The 24,659-nt window shown below is 45.3% G+C and overlaps 1 long non-coding RNA gene across 2 annotated transcripts in view; it reads left to right on the top strand.

Moving 5' to 3' along the window:
* The first annotated feature begins 11,378 nt into the window (after positions 1 to 11,378).
* Positions 11,379 to 24,659, top strand: part of LOC307220600 — a 54,650-nt gene continuing 41,369 nt past the window's right edge. Inside the window, exon 1 of one of the 2 annotated variants that reach the window (XR_013840971.1) lies at positions 11,379 to 11,614. This is a non-coding gene — a long non-coding RNA (uncharacterized lncRNA). Of the gene's footprint in view, positions 11,615 to 12,520; positions 12,549 to 24,659 lie in introns of those variants that run through there. The other variant, XR_013840972.1, reaches the window with a different exon arrangement.

Consider the following 24,659-nt stretch of genomic DNA (forward strand, 5'->3'; position numbering starts at 1 on the left):
CTCTCCATGTTTTTTCTCTCTCTCTCTCTCTCTCTCTCTCCGTCCCCGCCCACACCTCCGTCCAGCCTATGGGAAGAGCGAGGAGGCGTTCCCCCCCCTCGCTCCCTCCCACCCGCCGATTAACGAACGTTGTGGAGTCTGAGTGACAAGACTGGCGTGCCGCGCCCATGCCCCTTGACAGACCCCGGCCGCTCCCTCTCCACCAATAACGGCGGCTAAAACTGGTCTTGGTAACCAATCAAAGGGATAGGGTCTGGCAGGGGCTCCGCCTCTCCCCACCCTCAACAGACCACCCTCCTGCCCTTCGTGCAAGATGTGGATGGACTACAGCTCCCATCAGCCCCGGGCTTTCGGCCACAGTAGCCGGGGCTGATGGGAGTTGGAGTCAAATTCCCCACTTCGCTTTCTCGTGCCTCTTTTTGGATGAGTGTTTCACAGACTGCTGGTTTTTTTTATAAAGAAAGGGCTGGATCCCAGAATCAGTTAGGATGAATTATGGCTGCTGAGGGTCAGCCTTCTGCATCATGCTGGAGGAAGAAGAGGGGATTGCCCCTGAGCATGTCCAGAGTGGAATCCTGCCTAAAGAAATAACGATTTTCAAAAGTAGGTCACATCTGTTATGTACTGAGTTGAATAGGATCCAAAATGCAGCAGTCTGATTGGTCCTATAACAATAGGATCCAAAATGCAGCAGTCTGATTGGTCCTAGAACAATGCAGCAGTATGATTGGTCCGAAGGAGCCACCCAATCCAGCTCCAGGTGGAAGTGAATCCACAACCTGATTGGCCTACAGGAGAATCCCGGAATTAGCCAATCATGTGCAGCCCATTGTGTAAATAATGTATATAAAGCAGATACTGTGGGGGAACTTCCATTTCTCCTCACCACTATGATCTGAATAAAGGTAAAGGTAAAGGTACCCCTGCCCGTACGGGCCAGTCTTGACAGACTCTGGGGTTGTGCGCCCATCTCACTCAAGAGGCCAGGGGCCAGCGCTGTCCGGAGACACTTCCGGGTCACGTGGCCAGCGTGACATCGCTGCATCTGGCGAGCCAGAGTCGCACACGGAAACGCCGTTTACCTTCCCGCTGGTAAGCGGTCCCTATTTATCTACTTGCACCCGGAGGTGCTTTCGAACTGCTAGGTTGGCAGGCGCTGGGACCGAGCAGCGGGAGCGCACCCCGCCGCGGGGATTCGAACCGCCGACCTTTCGATCGGCAAGCCCTAGGCGCTGAGGCTTTAACCCACAGCGCCACCTGCGTCCCCACTCTCGACTCCGAGTATATTTCACACCCCTCTAGGATTAAGGGACAAAGATTCCAGGGAAAGTAAGTGTTGCCTCAAATGACTTTGGCCTTTATAAAGGTTAGGTAAAGGGTAAAGGGACCCCTGACCATTAGGTCCAGTTGTGACCGACTCTGGGGTTACGGCGCTCATCTCGCTTTATTGGCTGAGGGAGCTGGCGTACAGCTGCTGGGTCATGTTGCTAGCATAACTAAGCCGCTTCTAGCGAACCAGAGCGGCACACGGAAACGCCATTTACCTTCCCACTGGAGCGGTACCTATTTATCTACTTGCACTTTGAGGTGCTTTCGAACTGCTAGGTTGGCAGGAGCAGGGACTGCGCAACAGGAACTCACCCCATCGCAGGGATTCGAACTGCCGACCTTCTGATTGGCAAGTCCTAGGCTCTGTGGTTTAACCCACAGCGCCACCCGCGCCACTCTTATAAAGGTTAGGCAATATCTAAGGGGTGCAGTTGCACCGGTGCAACAAGATGCATTGGCTGTTCATGGAATCAGCCTATCAATTCTAAAAAGCTCAACCCTGCTTAGTGCTGAAGCTCAAGCTTACTGGGAGCAGTACTTTCTGCATAGGGTACTGTAGCTGCTCAACAGTGTGAGGAAAGACAGGCACTTTGAAAATGCTCAGAGGCATTCTTGCAAACGTCATCAACCACTTACCGGCGCCATGACAATTGCAAAGAGGATCCCTGGCTGAGTTCCCAGATACTAGATGCAGCCCTCACACAAATTCAGCCTCGTATGCAAAACACCAGTCTCCCAGAGCCCTCCAGTGCTCCTGCCTCACTCAACCCACCCCATTCTCTGACTGAAACCTCCCTTGCGGCAAGCCTCAGGGAACAGCAGCTCTCTTATCAGGCCCTTCACCCAGCAGAATTATCTTTGTCAGCTATTGTAGCTGTTACCTTTCACCAAGGTTATCGGAGAAAGCAGGAGCAGGAAGGCCTATGTAACTTCAGCAGCCAATTCAACATCCTTCGGGGAGTTGTTTTGCCTACAGTTTGTTAGTCACTGTTTTGCTTCTTAATTGCTATGTATAAAGTCAATGCAAGTCTTAATAACCTTTTCAGGAGAAGCAGTAAATCACAAAATGATGCATTATGCAGTGCTGTGGGTCAGTGTCCCCATCAGCCAGCCCTTCTTCCTTGCATTCCCCCTCCCCTCTGTTTTTTCAGCTTCCCACCACTGATGCCAACAGATAACAGTGATTTCACATTGGCGGACTTATATTTATCTGTTTAATTACAATATTTACAGGCCACCTCATTAAGAGGTTCTCAGGGCATTGCTTCCCCCATAGCTGAAGCCTTGGATTCAAACAGAAATCAAACATTGCTCTTTATCTCTCTTCCTTGCTTGCTACTTTGCTTCTAGCTCACATCGCTCCAACTCTGCTCTCAGTTCTGGCTTTGTCTTTCTAACCACCCTTGAGTTGAGGTTGGGGGATGGGATTTGCCATCTCACACAGAGCTTTTTCCTTTGTTCCCTTAACAGCCCATAACCTTATCAGGAAGTTTGCCTGGCTGTTCAAAGAATTACCGTATTTTTCGCCCTATATGACGCACTTTCCTCCCTCCAAAAATGAAGGGGAAATGTGTGTGCGTCCTATGGAGCGAATGCAGGCTTTCGCTGAAGCCTGGAGAGCGAGAGGGGTTGGTGCGCACCGACCCCTCTCACTCTCCAGGCTTCAGGAAGCTATCCGCAAGCCTTGGGAGCCCGTGGGAGTTCCCGCCGGGCTCCCACAGCTTGCGCAGAGCTGCCTGCACCCCGAAGCCTGGGCGTGCTGAGCAGTCGCGCCCGGGCTTTGGGTAGCTCTGCGCAAGCCGTGGGAGCCCTCCCCCAGCTTGCACAGAGCTGCCTCTTATCCCGAAGCCCAGGCGTGCTGAGCAGTCGCGCCGGCAGCAGCAAGAATACTCATCGCATAGTATTGGAAGACACAAGAATTACCAACCCGAGAAGAATGGCAGACGAAAGTGATGGACTATATGGAATTGGCTGAGATGACTGGCAGAATCCGGGACCAAGGGGAAGTGTCGGTGGAAGAAGATTGGAAAAAATTCAAAGCATATCTTCAAATATATTGTAAAATTAAGGAATGTTAGAAAGATGTTGAAAAAAGAAAGTTAGGTGGTTTTGGTAGAAATGATATAAAGGATTAAGTAAAAATGAGTTGAGGAAATTGACGAAAGAGAGGACGTTAAAATTTAACATATTAAATTACATTACTTAAATGAAAATTAGGTTGGAAGGATTTGCTGAAACAACGATTTGAACTAGAATACAAAATTGGGAGGTGTGAGGAGGTCAAGGAAAGAAGTAAAGGAAAAAAGTTATATAAAGGTTTAATCTGTTCCTCTTTTTTCTCTTTTTTTTTCTTTTTAAGAGAATGTATTTTTATTTGTTTTTGTTTCTCTGTTGCCGTTGTATTTTTTTTTGCTTTTGTATTTGGTATTGTTCTTCTTTTCTTTTTGTAACTTGTAAAAAATATTATTTAAAAAATAATAATAAAAAAAAGAGCCCTCCCACAGCTTGCACAGAGCTGCCTCTTATCCCGAAGCCCGGGCTTCAGGTAGCTCTCCACAAGCCGTGGAAGGCCTCCCACGGCTTGCGGAGAGCAGCTTGTTCTGGGGGCTGGGGTCGGGGGAAGCTCTAGCCCCCGCGCCTGGGGGGAAAATAATTTTTTTTCTTTATTTCCCCCCCAAAAAACTAGGTGCGCCCTATGGGCTGGTGCGCCCTATGGGGCGAAAAATAGGGTAGAAGGCAGGGGAAAGACATTCAGCCTAAAAAAAACCCCATAGCACTATGTATAGTGGAGTCCTCAAGCTGTGATCCGTTGGTCCACAAGCTTCATTCAGATCATCTGTGAATAAGTTCAGAACAGTCAGAACATCTGTACAAGTCCCTCCTCTTGATTGATTTTACTGACACTTGAAATCAAAGCTGTTTTTGACCAGGGGTAGATTATCCAACAGGCTAATAGGGCCCTAGCATATGGCCAAGGATTTGCAGAAGATTATGTTTACAAGGCTACGGCCTTGTATCAGCAGGGGCTGATGGGAAATATAGTACAAAACATCTGGCTGACACCATGCTAGTGGAGGCTGTCCTCATTGCTGTAGATCAAACGGCTAATAAATGGACAACTACAGAAGGCCATTCGAAAGCTGGCAGCTTGATACCATGCACATTGTCAGGATTTGTGGGCAGTCATGCAAATTACTTTCTGTTATAATTTGCGGCAATTATGCAGATGTGTACGCAAAAGCAAATTTATGTGGTTACGTACACAAAAGGAAAGAAATAAGTCTCGTCTTCTAACAGAGCCCTGATATTCTGCCCTGTAGAAGACTAACCTGTTTTATAAAGATGAAAGATAAAAGAAAGATGTGGTGAGGTTAGACTTAAATATGTACGCTTCCCAAACTGATGGTACACGGCAAATATGATTCATCAAGTACGTCTTCCCTTTGTTAAAAGGGCTATTGGGCAATTTTTAACAATTAATTGCCTGTTACCTATAATTATTGTTTCTGCTTTTGGATCCCATTCTTGGAAGCTCTTAAATATATGAGCTTGGAAGGGTGTCCTACTCATTTCATTTCTTTATTTTGACTTATTTATTTATTTCAACTTGTAGCCCGCTGTTCATTGTGTAATCCTCCCGTGACAATCATCATTTAATGATCAACATAACTCACAACTCAGTTGCGCTCGGTGCCAGGCTTTCAGCACAAACTAAAGACTCACTTGTTCACCCAGTCTTGAGTTGCGTTGTGGCTAAATAGATAAGTTAATTCTGTTAACCATATGGTTAAATAGGTATGTCACTCCTTTCTCAGCAACGTGTACACTGGCTTGGTCACCTCCACAGAATGAAAGATGGCAGGATCCCCCAAGGATGTGCTCTGGCTTCAGGCACCAGGCTTCTTGGGAGACCAGCTGTGTTACAAAGATGTTGTTGGGAATCTGAATATGTGCAGCTACTCACACAGAGTCAATTAAGGTTTGGCAGACAGCCAAAAGGCAATGTGAAGGAGTAAGTCTGCCTGGTGATACAGAGGAATGGAGACAGCTCCATGATTGGTCAAGCTCCCTCAAGGGAATAATGATTAATGGCCTACTAACTAGTACGAGGTGGGGACGCAGGTGGCGCTGTGGGTTAAAGCCTCAGCGCCTAGGGCTTGCCGATCGAAAGGTCGGCGGTTCGAATCCCTGCGGCGGGGTGCGCTCCCGCTGCTCGGTCCCAGCGCCTGCCAACCTAGCAGTTCGAAAGCACCTCCGGGTGCAAGTAGATAAATAGGGACCGCTTACCAGCGGGAAGGTAAACGGCGTTTCCGTATGCGGCTCTGGCTCGCCAGAGCAGCGATGTCACGCTGGCCACGTGACCCGGAAGTGTCTCCGGACAGCGCTGGCCCCTGGCCTCTTAAGTGAGATGGGCGCACAACCCCACAGTCTGTCAAGACTGGCCCGTACGGGCAGGGGTACCTTTACCTTTTTAACTAGTACAAGTGTCAGTGTAGGAGTTGGAGGTTGAGAGTTGTGAGTCGTGTATGAGAGAGCTAGCTAAAGATCCATGTTCTGTTCTGTTCCTGTAAATAGTCCACTGTATATAATAAACACCTCACTACAAGTTCCTGGTTCCTGCTTCATCCATCCTGCCTGCAGCCAAATTGCCAATCACTTTCGTGAACTCTGCATTTACTCTGCTAGGTCTGGCTAAGGTCCTGCAACTAGTCAAATACTCGGCAGATTTAGGCTGAACATTTGAACACTGTTAAGTTTTTTATGAATATTTTTGCTTTATATTAAATATATGTTAAGCTTTTAATATTGAATATACATATACATACATATATGTATGTATCGTTCAATGTAGTGGGAAATGTCTATTCTGTCTTTTCGTGGAAATATTGAAAGAGAAACCTGGTCAGATATATTTAATTTTTTGGGAAAGTTTATTTGTCAACCTAAACATCTGCAAGTTGAGTAAAATGTTGCAGAGGGTTTGCAACTATTTTTGATGCAACATAACTGTAAGTTTACATAAAATAGAAACACTATTTGGATGTGTGTTTTTTTTCCTACTACAAGTTCAGGATAGAAACAACTCTTTAAAGATGCACTGTAAGATTTTTGTATACATAAATCTGATGTTTAAAAGCCTTTTGGCAAATTTATTGAAGTGGGTTTCTGCTAGTTCTGTGGGTAGTTTCAGCAATGTAATAATACATTACACTTTTTTCTTTCATGTTTTTTCCTTATTTTTGCTGCTCATATTTCCTTTCAGATAGGAAGTGTTGATTCCTTTCCTGGACTCACTTAAATTAGAGACTGATCTTAAATGGATGCTACCCACATTTGTGTGTTTGAGCTGCACAGTTGTGAAAATTCACAGATAACTGTGATGCAAGAATATAACATTTTGATGACAAATCTTTATTTTGGATGGAATCTTTAATAAATGCTGGACTCATGGGGGGAAAAAAAGAAAGTTGTGAAACACCAATAGGTTTTGCCAATAAATGTCTGCAGACATGACGCGAAGGCTGGCAACATCAACCGTGCCATATGGGAATCCCTTGCAGACGACCGCAGTGCCTGGAGACAGTCAGGTCATGCGTCCACAGCAGTGAGCAGAAGAGGGATGTCCACTGGGAGGAGTGCAGAGAGAAGAAACCCCTTGTTGCATCTGCAGCAGCACATCTGGATGCCTTCATCTGCTCCAGCTGCAACGAACATGTGTCTCCAACATCGGTCTCTACGGCCACAGCAGGTGCTGTAACCTTCCAACAGTTTGACTTCGCCCGCAAAGGCTCGCTCCTCCATTGTCTCCCGAGACAAACTGATGCCAACAAAGTCTGTTTACAAGGGTGTGTTTTGCTGCTATATTACTATGCATTTTACTCCTCTTTTAGTGACATCGTACCCTGCTTTGGAGCTAATGGTAGTGAACAGCAGCTTGATTTTTTAAAATAAATAAATCAGATACCATTAATCGGGGGCAGTCCAAAACATCTAGAGGGCACCAGGTTGGGGAAGGCTACACTAGAGCAAGGATGGGGAACTTGTGGCCTGTCAGACATTGCTGGACTACAGCTCCCAGCAGTCATGAACACTGGTCATGCTGAATGGGAGCTGGAGTTCGACAACCTCTGAAGGGCCATGTCCCTGCTCTAGAAGCTGTCTGCCTGCACAGTGAAAAGGGTTTGTTTTGTTGTTGTTTAGTCATTTAGTCATGTCCGACTCTTCATGACCCCATGGACCAGAGCACGCCAGGCACTTCTGTCTTCCACTGCCTCCCACAGTTTGGCCAAACTCATGCTGGTAGCTTCGAGAACACTGTCCAACCATCTTGTCCTCTGTCGTCCCCTTCTCCTTGTGCCCTCCATCTTTCCCAACATCAGGGTCTTTTCCAGGGAGTCCTCTCTTCTCATGAGGTGGTCAAAGTACTGGAGCCTCAGCTTCATGATCTGTCCTTCCAGTGAGCACTCAGGGCTGATTTCTTTAAAAATGGATAGGTTTGATCTTCTTGCAGTCCATGGGACTCTCAAGAGTCTCCTCCAGCACCATAATTCAAAAGCATCAATTCTTCAACGATCAGCCTTCTCTATGGTCCAGCTCTCACTTCCATATATCACTACTGGGAAAACCATAGTGTCAGGGGCTCAGGAGCAGAGGCACAGGGAAGAGAGGAGATGGAGAGCGAAGGGGAAGAATCCGAGGGGAGCGTAGGAGAAGAGGACAGTGGACCGAGGGATTCCATGAGCCTCTCCAGCGAATCGGAAGATTCACAGAAGGGGGCGCCAGTGGCCAGGGGTAGGGGGTTCCCAAGGGGAGCAAGGGGGCAGCAGGGACTCCCAGAGCAGTAGCTGGAAATCAGGACCAGCTTCCCCACCAGAGCAGAGTGGGGGGGAAGAGTCCCAAGGATCGGGGCCAGTGCATTCCCCACCAGGGAGAGAAGATAAGGCAGGGCTGACCACGCCTCCATCAGAAAGTTGGACAACGGAGGAGAGGTCAGATCCGGCCAGTGTCCCGCAAGAGGGAAGCAGTGACCGAAGTAGTGTAACGGTTAGGAGAAAGGTCACTGGGCTGGCGCGAGAGGCAAGTTCAAATGTACAGGAGCGCGGGACAGCAGAGAATGAGGATTGGGAACCGGGTCCTAAAGCCCGCCGGAGGGAGGGGGAGGAGCTAAGCGACTCAGCGTCGGAAGAGTCCAGAAAGGGCAATGCCCCAGCGGGCAGGAGGACCCAGAGGAGGAGAGAGCAGCGTAAAAGGTGGAGCAGGGCTAGGATCTTAAACTGGTGTCATAGGGGAGGAGACTCAGACGGGACTTCGCCGATCTAGGGTTTAAGACGTAGGGCTGCACGCTGTGGCTTTGAAATGGAAACTGAACTTCAATAAAGACTTTTGTACATTACCACAGCCTAGCGTTGGTCCTCTGTGAGCTGGGACCTAGAGGCAGCTCTGACACATAGCTTTTACGATACGGACCTTTGTTGGCAAGGTGATGTCTCTATTTTTCAAGATGCTGTCTAGGTTTGTCATTGCTTTTCTCCCAAGAAGCAGGCGTCTTTTAATTTTGTGGCTGCTGTCACCATCTGCAGTGATCATGGAGCCCAAGAAAGTAAAATCTCTCACTGCCTCCATTTCTTCCCCTTCTATTTGCCAGGAGGTGATGGGAGGTGATGTAAAAAGGCTAAAGCTGCCCTATCAGAGAGGTGGGGTGTGTTAATTTCCCTCTAATTGTCAGACAGCTTGCATAGGGCATCCATAAATGTGCTGGAATCCAGTTGTGTGTGTCAGCTGTGTGCCATTCTCTAAGCATCTGGACAACCTATTTTTATACATCGCTAAATTTTATTTTATTTTATTCTGGAGCTCTTTTTCCTGGAAAGGAAGTGTCTTGGGAGAACTCAGACCATCCAGATGGCATCTTCCTGCTGCTTTTCTGGTGACCATACGTGGTGTTACATCATTCATTTGGCTCAGCCATCGGATGAGAAGCACTGGCTTTCGATGCTGCAAAGGCACATATTTTTTCCTTTCAAGTACAACAGCTGCAGTGAATTAATGCTGAGTTCTCAGTTACAGATGTCACAAGCGCTCTTTATTTTAAAGTGAATGCTTTGTAATTTGTTCAGCCTTCAGGGGAGAAAGGAAAAGAATGAAAAAAAGGAAAAGTGGGCGTTGATCTGGCCCTCTGGTATTTTGAGTTCAAACAAGTTTAGGTCAGGTACTTGAATGGGGTTTTAAAACGACATTTTATCGTACGCCTCTTTAATCCATTCTTTCTACTCTGATTCTAAGTCCATGGCATTGAAGGTTTTGATGATATAGATGCCTTTCAGCTTTCCAGTGTGCTCTTTTTCTCAGAACTCTGGTTCCAGGGCGCTCCCTCTGCTGGTATTGCAAGCTGTGTACACATGACGTTAGCAGTAATTCCATCCGATCCTGCAGTTTCTTGAGAAATACTGCCGTTTGATGTGTCTTTCCTCAAACCAAACTTCCATTCAATTTGAAAAAGAATTCGCAGTTAATAGTCGTTTAGTCATGTCCGACTCTTCATGACCCCATGGACCAGAGCACGCCAGGCACTTCTGTCTTCCACTGCCTCCTGCAGTTTGGCCAAACTCATGCTGGTAGCTTCGAGAACACTGTCCAACCATCTCGTCCTCTGTCGTCCCCTTCTCCTTGTGCCCTCCATCTTTCCCAACATCAGGGTCTTTTCCAGGGAGTCCTCTCTTCTCATGAGGCGGCCAAAGTACTGGAGCCTCAGCTTCATGATCTGTCCTTCCAGTGAGCACTCAGGGCTGATTTCCTTTAAAATGGATAGGCAGCCTTTGCCCATGCGCAAATGATGACACGTCTGCAGGTGACGGTTTCACGATGGAAGCTTGGGGAGGTTGCAGGGGCGAGGCAACCAAGCCAGGTAATGTACACTGGGTGAAGACATCCCCCCCCTTCTCTGATGTGCAGAGCAATGTTCAAATGTGACTTGCAACACAGCAGGGGGAAGCAGCCTTGCTGAATTTCAAGCTGCCAATGCGTACATTGCCTCAGACGACACCAGTCTGTTTTGCTATACAGTCATACCTCAGGTTAAAGTTGCTTCAGGTTGAGCATTTTCGGGTTGCACTCTATTATGACCCGGAAGTAACGGAATGCATTACTTCCAGGTTTTGCTGCTTGCGCATGCACAGACGCTCAAAATGACATCATGTGCAGAAGCGGCGAATCGCGACCCGCACATGCACAGACACAGGTTAAGTTCTCTTCAGGATGCGAACGGGGCTCCGGAACGGTTCCCGTTCACATCCAGAGGTACCACTGTACAGTGGAACCTCGACTTACGTACGGCTCTACTTACGTACGATTCCAGTTATGACCTTCAGTAGGCGCTTTGACTTATAAAATTCCCCCTAGATACGGGGCAGCGCTGGGGCCTCCGCCTCCGGGGAGAGGCCTGCGGTTTGCCAAGCCTCACCCCACCAGCTGCAGAGCAGTGCTGAGGCCTCTGGTCTCAGGGAGAGGGCCCCCATCCCACCCCCGAAGCTGTCAAAGAGGTGCCTCCTTCAAATATATAAAAGGATGTCACATAGAGGAGGGAGAAAGGTTGTTTTCTGCTGCTCCAGAGAAGCGGACACGGAGCAATGGTTCCAAACTACAAGAAAGAAGATTCCACCTAAACATTAGGAAGAACTTCCTGACAGTAAGAGCTGTTCGACAGTGGAATTTGCTGCCAAGGAGTGTGGTGGAGTCTCCTTCTTTGGAGGTCTTTAAGCAGAGGCTTGACAACCATATGTCAGGAGTGCTCTGATGGTGTTTCCTGCTTGGCAGGGGGTTGGACTCGATGGCCCTTGTGGTCTCTTCCAACTCTATGATTCTATGATTCTATTCTAAGAGGCACAGCAGGGCACACTGCAGCCCCAAACCCTGCTGAGGAATGAACCTGAGGAAGTCCAGAGAAGAACCTGGCCTGGCAGGGGGAAAAGGTGACCCTGGCCAAAGTGAATTAGCTCTTTATTGACCCCACCCCCCAGCTTGAAGCCAGGTAAGCCCACCCACCCTCAGTGCACGTAAGAAAAAAAATGTTATTTTTTTTCATCTACAATACTGTCTTATTTATTTTATAGTACAGTGGTACCTCGGGTTACATACGCTTCAGATTAGAGACTCCGCTAACCCAGAAATAGTACCTCGGGTTAAGAACTTTGCTTCAGGATGAGAACAGAAATCGTGCTCCGGCGGTGCGGCAGCAGCGGGAGGCCCCATTAGCTAAAGTGGTGCTTCAGGTTAAGAACAGTTTCAGGTTAAGAACAAACCTCCGGAACGAATTAAGTACTTAACCCGAGGTACCACTGTACAGTACATTGATTATGTTCAAAGCTACGAACATGAGTTTGACCAAGCTGTGGGAGGCAGTGGAAGACAGGAGTGCCTGGCGTGCTCTGGTCCATGGGGTTATGAAGAGTCAGACACGACTAAACAACTAAACAACAACAACAACACATTATTGACTTCATTTTATGGATCTATGGTCTCGTTAGGCAGTGAAATCTATGTTAAACTGCTGTTTTAGGGGGTGTTTTTCGTCATCTGGAACGGATCAATTCACTTTTCCATTACTTTCTATGGAAAAGTGTGCCTCTACTTATGTACGTTTCTAGTTATGACCGGACCTCCAGAATGGATTATGGTTGTAAGTAGAGGTTCCACTGCACAGTGCAAGCTGGAATATTGCAGCCCAAGGATTGGGAACCTCAGACCTAGCGGGCCAAATCAAATCAAATCAGAAACCCATATGGCTTCTGGTAGAATCGTAGACTTGGAAGGGACCCCGAGGGTCATCTAGTCCAACCCCCTGCAATGCAGCAATCTCAACTAAAGCATCCATGACAGGTGGCCATCCAACCTCTGCTTAAAAACCTCCATGGAAGAAAAGTCCACAGCCTCCCGAGGGAAAATGCAGCCCTCTGGCTGTGAAAGGGCCCTCACCAAGTGTAGCCTGAGCGCATGCAGCAAAATAGAGGCCCCTCCTTGTTTCACGAGACAATACGTATTATATTTCCTACATTCGCTTCAGGTTACATACACTTCAGGTTACAGACTCTGCTAACCCAGAAATAGTGCTTCAGGTTAAGAACTTTGCTTCAGGATAAGAACAGTGCTTCAGGATAAGAACTCCGGCAGCAGCAGGAAGCCCCATTACCTAAAGTGGTGCTTCAGGTTAAGAACAGTTTCAGGTTAAGAACAGACCTCCAGAACAAATTAAATACTTAAGCCGAGGTACCACTGTAATTAAACATACTTTTAGATCTTATTCAGTTTTTTTTTACTTCTATCAGTCCTGTCTGAAAATTTCCAAATCTAATCTCTTAGTATGCATTTCTTATTTTCCCTATTACATTTCAAACTCATAACCGATTATCTCTATCTTTTTCTACTTTGTAACACTTCGTATATTTCTCCTTACAAAACTTTTTGTAGTCCTACTAGTGTAATTTGTTGAATACAGTTGCTCTTCAAATAATTCATATATTTCTTCCAATCTTCTGTAAATCTCTGGTCCCGCAGGTTTCGAATCCTTCCTGTCATTTTGTACAATTCTGCATAGTCCATTAATTTCATCTGCCATTCTTCTTTCGTCGGAATTTCTTCTTGCTTCCATTTCTAGGCTAACAATACTCTTGCCGCTGTTGCTGGCACCCCTCTATCTCAAAAGACAATGGAGTGTGCCTCTGGGGGTGAAGTCCAACTACTGGAGAATCACAGCGGCTGCTGTGGCTGGAAAGACCAGTAAGTCATAACTGCTGCCTCCTGCTTTGTTTTTGCTTCATTAGCAGCACTGACCTCTCTGGGACACAAGCCTGGACAGCGTTTATGGATGTCCTGGACTGCCCAGATGACAAGACACACACAGCCCCAGGCTCGTTGATGTGGTCCAAAGGAAAGCAGAGCAATATATTTTCACCAGCTTGGCTGCAGGATTTGCCAGAAGGAGGTGCACAAGATGATTACATTGATATTAATGTGCAGAATTTAAAATTCCATCACCCTGTTCCTGGCATGGAGACACAGTGATTGGGAAGGTTGCATCTGTTGAATTTCTGCCTGCCACACATAGCTTCTGTTAGGGTTTGTGTAGGTAAAGTAGCAAGCACTTTTCCAAGCTCACTTTAGATTGGCAGCCCACTGACATATTCATTTCGACAGGCGAAAATTCCACCAAGGCAATTTTCCCTATCATCACTAGCAAATTACATACTGCAGATGCAAATAAAAGATCTTGAAATGATGAAGCAATGTGATTGGCATGGAAGGAGGTAACCTGGCTGGTTTTCAAACATTTTGTGAGGTTGCATAGAAGATAAGTAGGGGCTTGTTCCTTTAAAAAGTTAACTTAAAGAAGTTGATAGAAGGAAAGTTTCATTTTCCTTCCTCTCCCCGCCCCTCCACAGCAGCCATCTGTGACCCACAAAACCTCTCCAGGGACCTTTCTGAACAATGTGAGCCAGGACACAGGGAGATGCTGGAGAAGGGAGACCTTAAATCAGCCAGTCTTTCAGATAGCATCTAGAAGAAATGATTTGCTTGAATTGCAAAGATCTCTAAGAAATATTTAAAAGGATCTCAGCTGCCATAGGGTTGGGGAGCGCAAGGAAATACGGTCAACACAGAAAATGCCACAGGATGATGGATATGCTAGTGCAGCGTTGGGAATGTGTGGCTTTCCAGATACAGTTGGCCTCCAGTTCCCATCAGCCCCATCCAGCGTGGCCAGTGGTCAGGGATTATGGGAGTTGTAGTCTTAACAGCTTCTGGAGGGCAATAGGTTCCTCGTTCCTGTGCAAGTGGATGGCAAGAAGCAACACCGAGAGGGCCTTTTTGGTGGCTGCCCCCCGACGCTGCAACTCCCTCCCTAGAGAAGTTAGGCTGGCTCCCTTCTTGTCCTTCTGCCAGCAGGTGAAGGAAGATATCTTGTTCCAGCGCACTTTTGGGAACTGACTGCTTTTAATGAAATGGCTTGTACCATGCTGTTTTTATTGTAATTATCAGTATGCTTTTAATGGGGTGGGTGGGTGTGGGTGGGTGTAGTTTTAACTATGATTTTCTTCCCCTGTGTTTTTAATTGTTCTTATTTTTATCTGTAAGCTGCCTTGGATCCCTGTTTAATTATCTTGTTTAAAATGTGGAACTATTGCGAGTTAGCAGCATCATTCTGGTTTGACTCTGAACGCAAAATTTGCATTGTAATTTTCTTATCGTTTCCTTTTGGTTAGATTTTGGTTGAAATATTAAGCGGAATATATATTAATTAAATAGACAAATGTTTTTATATGAGAGCTTTCTCTTTGGCTGGTATATTGGAGGAGCACGGGGAAAGATGAAATGTAGGGTAGCTATTTCCCTCCTTAAAAACTGTGACCCAAAGTGTCCTAGAAAGTGCAGAATATGGTTTGGAGCTGGATGTGCTTTTAAAAGTTGTGATATTAAGAGGCAATTAAAAAAAAAATTCTATGGCCCACCACCACATTCCTGGCATGACTTAATTTGAGAAAGCTGGTGCTGCTTCCATTCTTCCCTTCACCTAGAGGGCTTTCTTTGCAAGCAAAGATGAAAAGAAAGAATTCCAACGGAGAACACTGCCTTTGGGTAAGTCATAAAGTATCTATGAACTTCTCTACTGATTTCATATGGAGGTCATTCTATACAGCAGCCAATAAACCAAAAAGTAATATCTCACAGAGTGTTTTCTTTTTAATGTGTTACATTTATGTCTTGCCTTCCTTCAGGCAGAAATGAACTACAGTGTGACAGTTTTATGAGGTCTGGTCTTCATGGCTTGTTTTTATACAGAAAACTCCATGCTATTGACCGGGGATGCATCTATTATGTTTTAACATAGGAATAGGTAAAAAGGTAAAGGTAAAGGTACCCCTGCCCGTACGGGCCAGTCTTGACAGACTCTGGGGTTGTGCGCCCATCTCACTTAAGAGGCCAGGGGCCAGCGCTGTCCGGAGACACTTCCGGGTCACGTGGCCAGCGTGACATCGCTGCTCTGGCCAGAGCCAGAGCCAGAGCCGCACACGGAAACGCCGTTTACCTTCCCGCTGGTAAGCGGTCCCTATTTATCTACTTGCACCCGGAGGTGCTTTCGAACTGCTAGGTTGGCAGGCGCTGGGACCGAGCAGCGGGAGCGCACCCCGCCGCAGGGATTTGAACCGCCGACCTTTCGATCGGCAAGCCCTAGGCGCTGAGGCTTTAACCCACAGCGCCACCTGCGTCCCAGGAATGGGTACACCAGTATATTTATTCTGTCTCAAGATAGGTAAAGGTAAAGGGACCCCTGACCATTAGGTCCAGTCGTGACCGACTCTGGGGTTGTGGCGCTCATCTCGCTTTATTGACCGAGGGAGCCAGCGTACAGCTTCCAGGTCATGTGGCCAGCATGACTAAGCCACTTCTAGTGAACCAGAGCAGCACACGGAAATGCCGTTTACCTTCCCGCCGGAGCGGTACCTATTTATCTACTTGCACTTTGATGTGCTTTTGAACTGCTAGGTTGGCAGGAGCAGGGACCGCGCAACGGGAGCTCACCCCGTCATGGGGATTCAAACCACCGACCTTCTGATCGGCAAGTCCTAGGCTCTGTGGTTTAAGCCACAGCGCCACCCGCGTCCCGTTTGTCTCAAGATGCAGTTGGGGAAATCAATCCCTGTTTCTACTTCCTGGTTCTTGGTTTAAAATTGGCACAGCCATTCTCATGTCACAAAAATCCCCTCATCTTCATACAGCCACTTTTCCAGCCACCATAAGAACTGCAAAGGCTTAAGAGCCCCACATAAACTCTAGAGAAGTGGTTTCACACTCTACTTCTTGAACAGCTTCTGAAGTAGCAACAGTAGTCACACCCTTCTGTGGAGATTAATTTCATCCTGTGGTGATAATCATTTAGCGGCAGGGCATTTATCCAAACAAACTTTTGCATAGCCATTTGGGAAGCGTAGGTCGGAAGCACCATATGGATGTAACCTGGTTGTTCTTTAACACCTCGTGGAAAATCAGCAGTGCTATAAAGCAACACTCTCCTCTTCCCCCGGTCTAAAAATATGCAATCTTAACAGAAGCACAAAAATATGGACACAAGATCTACAGGGGACTGATCTAGTCTGTTCCTAACTTCCAATACAGAAGGAGTTGGCAACCTTTTTCTGCTTTTCCTGGGGTAAGGTAAAGGACCCCTGGATGGTGAAGTCCAGTCAAAGGCGTCTATGGAGTATGGTGCTCATCTCACTTTCAGGCCAAGGGAGCTGGCATTTGTCTACAGACAGCTTTCTAGGTCATGTGGCCGGCATGACTAAACTGCTTCTGGAACACTGTGACAGAAACCAGAGTGCACGGAAATGCTGTTTACCTTCCCACCACAGTGGTACTTATTTATCTACTTGCACTGATGTGCTTTCAAACTGCTAGGTTGGCAGAAGCTGGGACAGAGCAACGGGAGCTCATCCCATCATGTGGATTTGAACAGCTGATCTTCCAATTAGCAAACCCAAGAGGCTCAGTGGTTTAGATCACAGTGCCACCTGCTCCTTGCGCTGAATGAGCCTGAAGCTCATTTCTTCTCCTGATAGTAATTCTACGCTTCTTCATAGCAATTATGAGCTCAGACAGTGCATTTTGCCTCTCCTGATCAAATGGCTTCACAAACTCCATCTATTTAGAATGCAAATGCATTGCACCCAATCACCCATGGTATTTACTCTCAATGTAGAATCACTGTGACGTCTCAAGGAACACTGCTGATTAGCAGTTAATGTTCATTTCCTAAATATTGTTGCATGTCACCAGATTCTCTGAGTGGTGAGAGATTCCAGGGGTTCCAGGCACTTAACTAAGGTTTGTGTTTCTTTTGGGAAAGAGGCACAGCGGAGACTGTGGTTTCTCCATGATATATGATTCGTTGAAGGGGTTCACAGCATTAACACCACAAAAGGGTCTTGTTTCTCCCATAGCCACAGCCTTGGATTCAAAGAGAAATCAAACACTGCTTTCAGACGTTGCTGTAAATCTCTTTCTTGCTACCTTCTATCTCACACTGCAAAACTCTGCTCCAAGCTCTGGCTTTGACCATTGAGAAGAGTGATTTTCTTTGGTTTGTGGGTTGTTGGGGTTTTGGTTTCATTTATTTTGTTTGGTTTTTTGTTTTTTTGTTTTTTTTGCTTTGTTCCTGTTTTTATTATGTATTTTTCTCTCTTGCATTTTTATGTTTGCTTTTGAGAGACTGCCCATGTTAAATTGCACTTCAGTTTCTAGAACCATTTTTCTTCATGTGAAACAAGCCTACCACCTTGTGGCAAAACAGAGGTATAAAATGCAAGGCCACTGAGTTAATAGAATGCTATACACTTTTGCACAAAAGTTTCAATGCTGATATCTTGGTTGCTGGGTGTGATCCTTGGACGTTTCTTGTGGTTGCTATTGAGTAGATGTGCCATATTTCAAAAAGTGACAATCTGGGCACAAAAGTTATTGATGCCCAAAGTTGCCATACGTCCAGATTTTCCCAGACATTCCTGCGATTTCCACCCAGACACTGCTTCCGACTGCAGTGTTCCAGCTACTGCCAATCCTGGACCAACTGATGCGTCAGGTGAGATGCATCTCTCCAGTGTTCTTCTTTGCCATTTGTTCCACTTTTGTAAACACCCTATTTTTCAGTTTTAGTCCATTTCTCAACTTTTGATGAATGCTTTGCTTGCATGATTAATCACTCTCACATAAGAAGCATGCAGCGATCATATCAAAAGCCAACACACACATTTTTTTGCTGAACAAGCACTTATTACATTGATGATGATGATACCATTAAAGCAACATTGGCTATACAGGTTAGTATTGCCGGCTTTATCAGTAAAGTTAAAATGTTTAGGCTACTTTGTTTCAGCCCTTGAGTGGATAACTTGTGACAGGCACCCTCCACCCCAATTCCACACTTGGAAACATTTGTGGCAGCCTTTCTCAACCTGTGGGTCCCCAGATGTTGTTGAACTATGATTCCCATCACCCCTAGCTAGCATCAGAGGTGATGGGAGTTGTAGTCCAACAACATCTTGGGACCCATAGGTTGAGAACCGCTGTATGGGCTTCCACAGGATACTATTCTCTCCCCAGTGCTGTTTAATATCTGTACAAAGCCATTGGATGCAATCATTAGATGTTTTGGAGCTTGGTGTCACCAGAATGCTGATGACACGCAGCTCTACTTCTCCATAACATCTGAATCCAGAGAGGCTGTGAAAGCTTTGGATAGGTGTCTGAATGAAGTGGTGGACTGGATGAGGGCCCATAAACTGTGTTTGAATCATGGGCATATGGAGGCTCTTTGGGTGGGTGGTTGCCGTGTTCAGGAAATTGGCAAGTTACCTGCTCTGGATGGGGTTGCACACCCTCTGAAGGAGCAAGTATGTAGTTTGGAGTTATTCGTGGATACCAATTTGCCCCTAGAGGCCCAAGTGTCCTCTGTGGCTATGAGTGCCTTTAACCAGCTTGATTTGGTTCATCAACTACCACCATTTCTGAACAGGAATAGCCTGACCACTGCAGTCCATGCATTGGGTCTAGATTACTGGAATGTGCTGTATGTGGGGCTGCCCTTGGGTCTGGTTCGGAAACTCTAGCTGGTGCAGAATGCTGTGGCCTGATTGCCAATGGGACACTTGATAAAGCATCTGCACTGGGTGCTCATCTGCTACCGAACCAGCTTCAAGGTCCTTGTATTGATTTTCAAATCCCTTTACAACTTGGGTTCAGGATACCTCAGGGACCACCTGAACAGGGGAGGATTTAGGGCTGTGCAAATCCCGGGTGCCGAGTCAAGAGGGCGCTGTCTCAAAGACCTGTATGTGTGGAGCTGGGCTTTGGGAAGGAGGTGTGAGACTCTGGCAAGGTCCTAGAGTCTTCAACTTCCTTCCCAAAGCCTAGTTAGCACTTTCCTAGCTTTGAGAAGGCGGTAGGAGGGCTCTAGGACTTTGGCAAAGCCCTCAAGCCTTTCCTTTCCAAAGCTACAGTAGGTGCCTCCTTGCCCATCTTTGGGGAGGCAGTGGAGGGGCTGATCCCACGATTTTGGCCTCACACAGGGCACCATTGTACCTAAGTCTGCCACTGACCCGAACCTTTATATTCCAGGTTGATTACTGAGATCATCTGCAAGAACATCTCTGGTCGTTCCCTGAGTTGGTGAAGCTCATTTGGCAGCTATGAGAAATCAAGCATTGAGTGTCATAGGCCAAGTCCTGTGGAACACCTTGCCAAGAGATTCAGTGGCTGCCTTCTGTGCCATCTTTTAAACGCTTGCTGAAAACTTTTCTATTCCGCCAGTCCTATGCAGGCATTTAAGAGTACATCCTCCACAATAATCTCATAGACTCATAAAATTCTAGAGTAGGAAGGGACCCTGAGGATCATTTGCTTTTAACTTGCTTTTAGCTTTTTTATTATTTTATTGTCTGGTTTATATTGTTGCAATACACTGTGATATATTTTTAAGATACACCAGCACTACAGTGTGTGTATATATATATATATATATATATATATATTAAATACTGTAAATGAATAAATAACAGATCTGTCCTGAAAATTCATGTGGATTTGTTATTTAAAAATGATTCTTCCTAGTGTCAGCATGACTTAGCAGCTTTGCTTTTGCAGCAGAAGCAACACAGAAACCTATAATTACAGTATGTATACACAGTTGAGCCTTACTGATTCTCAGACTGGTTTACAGAATTACAGCAGAGGTATTAGGGTTTCACACCAGAAATTTGCCACAAATATCCAAGATCCCCACCCCCAAACCAAAAAACTAAAATCTGGATCTGTTTAGAACTCATTCAAAATTAGAGACTAAAAATGTGCCATGTTTCAAACAGTGAAAATCCAGACAGAAAAGTTGTTGAATTTTTTTGGCAAAGTTGTTGGGCTTCTTCCTTTTTTCCCCCTTTTTCTTTAGTCTTGGCCAAAAGTTATTGAGCTTTTTGGGCAAAATCGGACAAAAAAGCCGTTTTGGAGCAAATACTGCTGCCGACTGCAGTATTCCGGATATGTCCAGCCTCTCAAGTCAAAAAATGGTGGTGGGGAGAAAGAGAATGGTTCAAGTTCTTCCTGGCCACACAGTAAGCTGAAATTTAGCATGTACATAATCTGCAACACACTAACTTCTAAAAGAAAGGCACATATATCACATTCGTTCCTTAAAAATAGATAACAGGTGTGTTATTGTACTGAATTTCCTTGACATAGTAAATGGCATTTTACAATGCCCCACACTCCCATTTTGGGAAACCAGCAAAATTAAATTCCCTCCACTTAATCTCACCTGTCACAAACAAGGAGGCATCTGTCATTCTTTTTCCCTGACCATTTCTTTTCAGGAGGTCCCCCCCAAAAAAATATTTTGGTGGGTATTATTTGCCTGCCTGTCTCCATGGTAATTATTCATGTTTCCAGGGAGACTACAGTAATTACAAGTTAGGTATGTGATGTCTTCCATGCTCTGCCCTGATGTATTTTTTCCAACTCCTATCTGGATTACTCTCTGACTTTTAAGATATTGGTTTGTACTATCAGCAGTGGATTGATGCCCATTATCCAATCATGAAGGGGCAAGGTTTTAAAAATGAAGTGCACCCATAAATATCTATTTTGGGGGGTCCTGCTTAGTAATTATTTTCTTAGTCATGCAGCAAAGAAAGCATCTGCCTAAGAAAAATCTATATTTTGCAATTTGCATACTTTTTTTCTTTTTGGCTCCACTTCTGTTTTATAATAAACCACTGTTTGCTGAATCTGTCTGACTAGGCAACAGTATTGCACACCCATATTATGAAATAGATTGCCTAAGATTGCATAGCTCTTTTATGAGACTTCATGCCCAGAAGCAAGAGGAACTGAGATTGACTTTGCTGAGATCAAAAGATGGCCCACAGGTTTCAAAACAATCCTTCATCACCCCTTGTGTTTCTTTTGGTTCATCCAAGTGAAATAATACAATTAAAATAGAGAAAAAGAATTTGTAAGGTTGTAACGTTGATGTTGGGGGACGCGGGTGGCGCTGTGGGTTAAACCACAGAGCCTAGGACTTGCTGATCAGAAGGTTGGAGGTTCAAATCCACGCAACGGGGTGAGCTCCCGTTGCTCGGTCCCTGCTCCTGCCAACCTAGCAGTTCGAAAGCATGCCAGTGCAAGTAGATAAATAGGTACCGCTCTGGTGGGAAGGTAAACGGCGTTTCCGTTTGCTGCTCTGGTTTGCCAGAAGCGGCTTAGTCATGCTGGCCCCATGACCCGGAAGCTGTACAGTGGCTCCCTCGGCCAATAAAGCGAGATGAACGCCGCAACCCCAGAGTCAGTCACGACTGGACCTAATGATCAGGGGTCCCTTTACCTTTACTAACGTTGATGTTTATTGTTCCGATGCATTATAAAAAAATTACCATTGCTGGAAAAACTTGCTTGGTTATTAGTTAAGGGTTTGTCTAAAATATGTAATTTAAATAATAACTTGTGTAGTGTAACATCAGGTTGGCCAGGCGTCCCAACTATAGGCAGCTGCTAAACACACACAAAATCTCATGCTTTCTATACAGGCAGTTGTGCATAACACAGGGTTGCTATATTTAAAAAATCACCCAATGTTGGGGCCGGGGCCAAAATTATGGCCCCATTCTTGTCTGTACTTAGGTACGCCTTAAGCAGATGAGTTAAACATGCTATTGAAAATGTGGTATTTTGCTTCTAGTAAATCCCAGAAGCAAAACAGTTTTCTTATAAAACAGGCCAGGAGCATTCCAACAGAAATTGAGCCAAAACCGCATACTAGACAGAATGTCAGGGTGTAGGAGTTTTGTTGCTTCTACTAGCTTAAGTTTGGGGCTATAGGCACTTTCAGTATCAACCAGGAATGTGTATTTCTGCTTGTGGAATGCAAGCTTCATTTACTAGTAAGTTATATAATTGTGCAAGTTATATAATACTGTACACAGCCATTCACCGAGTTGTTTGGGGGAGGATATCGAATGAGAGGGCTTGGTACTAGGACTTCATGGTTCTACGTGTACATACATGATAACTCAGCTCTAAAGATTTGCCTGGCCCCAGTGCAAAAGTTATGTCTGCTTATCATCCTCTGCCAGTAGTACAGTATTCAAAGATTTTTTCTTTTGAAATTCTTTATATTCTTCCTTTTAAGGTACAAGCTCTCATAGGGTGCCTTACAAAACAATTAAGAATACAATATAGCAAATTTTAAAACAAACCAGATTTAAAACCGTCAAAAGAGCAACAGTTAAAACATAATGCTTACATTGAGCTATAAAAAACTAAGTGGAATAAAAACTTCTTCTGACATTCACTTAAAACCAATGGGACAGCCATACATACTTCCTGTAGGATGAAGTTTCAAAGCTGTGGATCCTCCACTGAAAAATTTTGCCCTAGTACCTGCCAGTCTGATGGTTCTTGACAGCAGGCCGGAGGATTAAGCTCCAGAAGCCAATCACAAAGCCCAGGCAGATTCATATGAGAGCATGTCTTTATTGTATCAAATGATTCGGGGCTAAGGGGGGTTATCTAACCATCCCAGCTCAGCAGCAACCCAGCAACCTGGGCAGAGCCCAGAGTATCTTAAGCGAATTAAGGTCCGTATAGTTAAAGCTATGGCTTTCCCAGTAGTGATGTATGGAAGTGAGAGCTGGACCATAAAGAAGGCTGATCGCCAAAGAATTGATGCTTTTGAATTATTGTGCTGGAGGAGACTATTGAGAGTCCCATGGACTGCAAGAAGATCAAACCTCTCCACTCTGAAGGAAATCAGCCCTGAGTGCTCACTGGAAGGACAGATCCTGAAGCTGAGGCTCCAGTACTTTGGCCACCTCATGAGAAGAGAAGACTCCCTGGAAAATACCCTGATGTTGGGAAAGATTGAGGGCACAAGGAGAAAGGGATGACAGAGGACGAGATGGTTGGACAGTGTTCTCGAAGCTACCAGCATGAGTTTGACCAAATTGTGGGAGGCAGTGGAAGACAGGAGTGCCTGGCGTGCTCTGGTCCATGGGGTCACAAAGAGTCGGACACGACTAAACGACTAAACAACAACAACAAAACCATGAAAAAATGGGCTTTCCAGGGATGGGACCAAATGGGCAGTTAGGATGGATCCAAAGCCTGTTCAGTTTAGTCACTTGACCTAGCAAGTCAGAATAAGTGAAGATGGCAAAAATAGTGGCATACCGTAACTCAAACACTATCCTAAAGCCTTGTGCTTCCTCTAATAGGCTTAGGCTGGCTCAGACATCAGTCGCTCTGTGGCTGAACGGAGTTTGGATCTGGTGCAACTTAATGCTGTCTTAATTTAAGCCAATTTGGTTTATGCCAGCTTTTTGTGTATACGACTGCTACTTTAGGCTGTAATCTTGTAATCTTATCTTGGAAGTAAGCCCCGCGGAATCAATGGAACGTACTTCTGACTAAACAGGCTTCATGTTGCCCTTGAATACACTCGCCTGCTTTGGGACCACATCCCACCGTTTTGCTCCTATATATTTTGTTGTGAAATTCTGAAAAACAACAACATACTGTTTGGGATCTAAATTTGGGATTTGAGAAGGGAAACAACATGGCTGTTTTTCTTTGATGGGGGAGGGGAAATGTATACTCCATTTCAAAATTAAAATGTCTAAAATTATTTACTTGGGTGTGCCAGCAATTAAAACGCCATGAAAGCAATCACAGTAACAAGAGCCCTTTTTGGATCAGGCCAGCTACCAGGAGCAGCATCCTTTTCAGCAATATTCCAGCAAGGTGCTTCTAAAACCCACAAACACCTTATATTTTTGGCTGTTCTTATATTCATCTGTAAGCTGCCTTGAGTCCCTGACAGGGAAAAAGGCGGGGTATAAACAGGGCTGGATTTAGGTTTGATGAGGCCCTAATCTACTGAAGGTAATGGGGCCCTTGATATGTCCAGCTTTCCTTTGTCAACAACAAATTGTCGCTTTTTTGTGCGCTGAATATATGCCAAATGGTAATTTAGGACCTAATAGGTATCTAATTATTTGCACATAACAAAATATGTATTTTATCAAAGTAATTGTTGAACTGAAATACAATTAAGAAGTATATTAATAGTGAAATAATTATTAAGCTCTAACTTAAAATGACTTTTTATTCATAACAAACTTAATAATGCAAACACATTGGCATTTGGCAATAACAAAAGTTCCTTTAGAAACACAATTTACAAATACTCATAATCTAGTCTCTAGAAACTTGCTATAACATGAAATAATTGTAGA

Source organism: Podarcis cretensis, assembly GCF_951804945.1.
Source record: "Podarcis cretensis genome assembly, chromosome: 7".
NCBI lineage: Eukaryota > Metazoa > Chordata > Lepidosauria > Squamata > Lacertidae > Podarcis > Podarcis cretensis.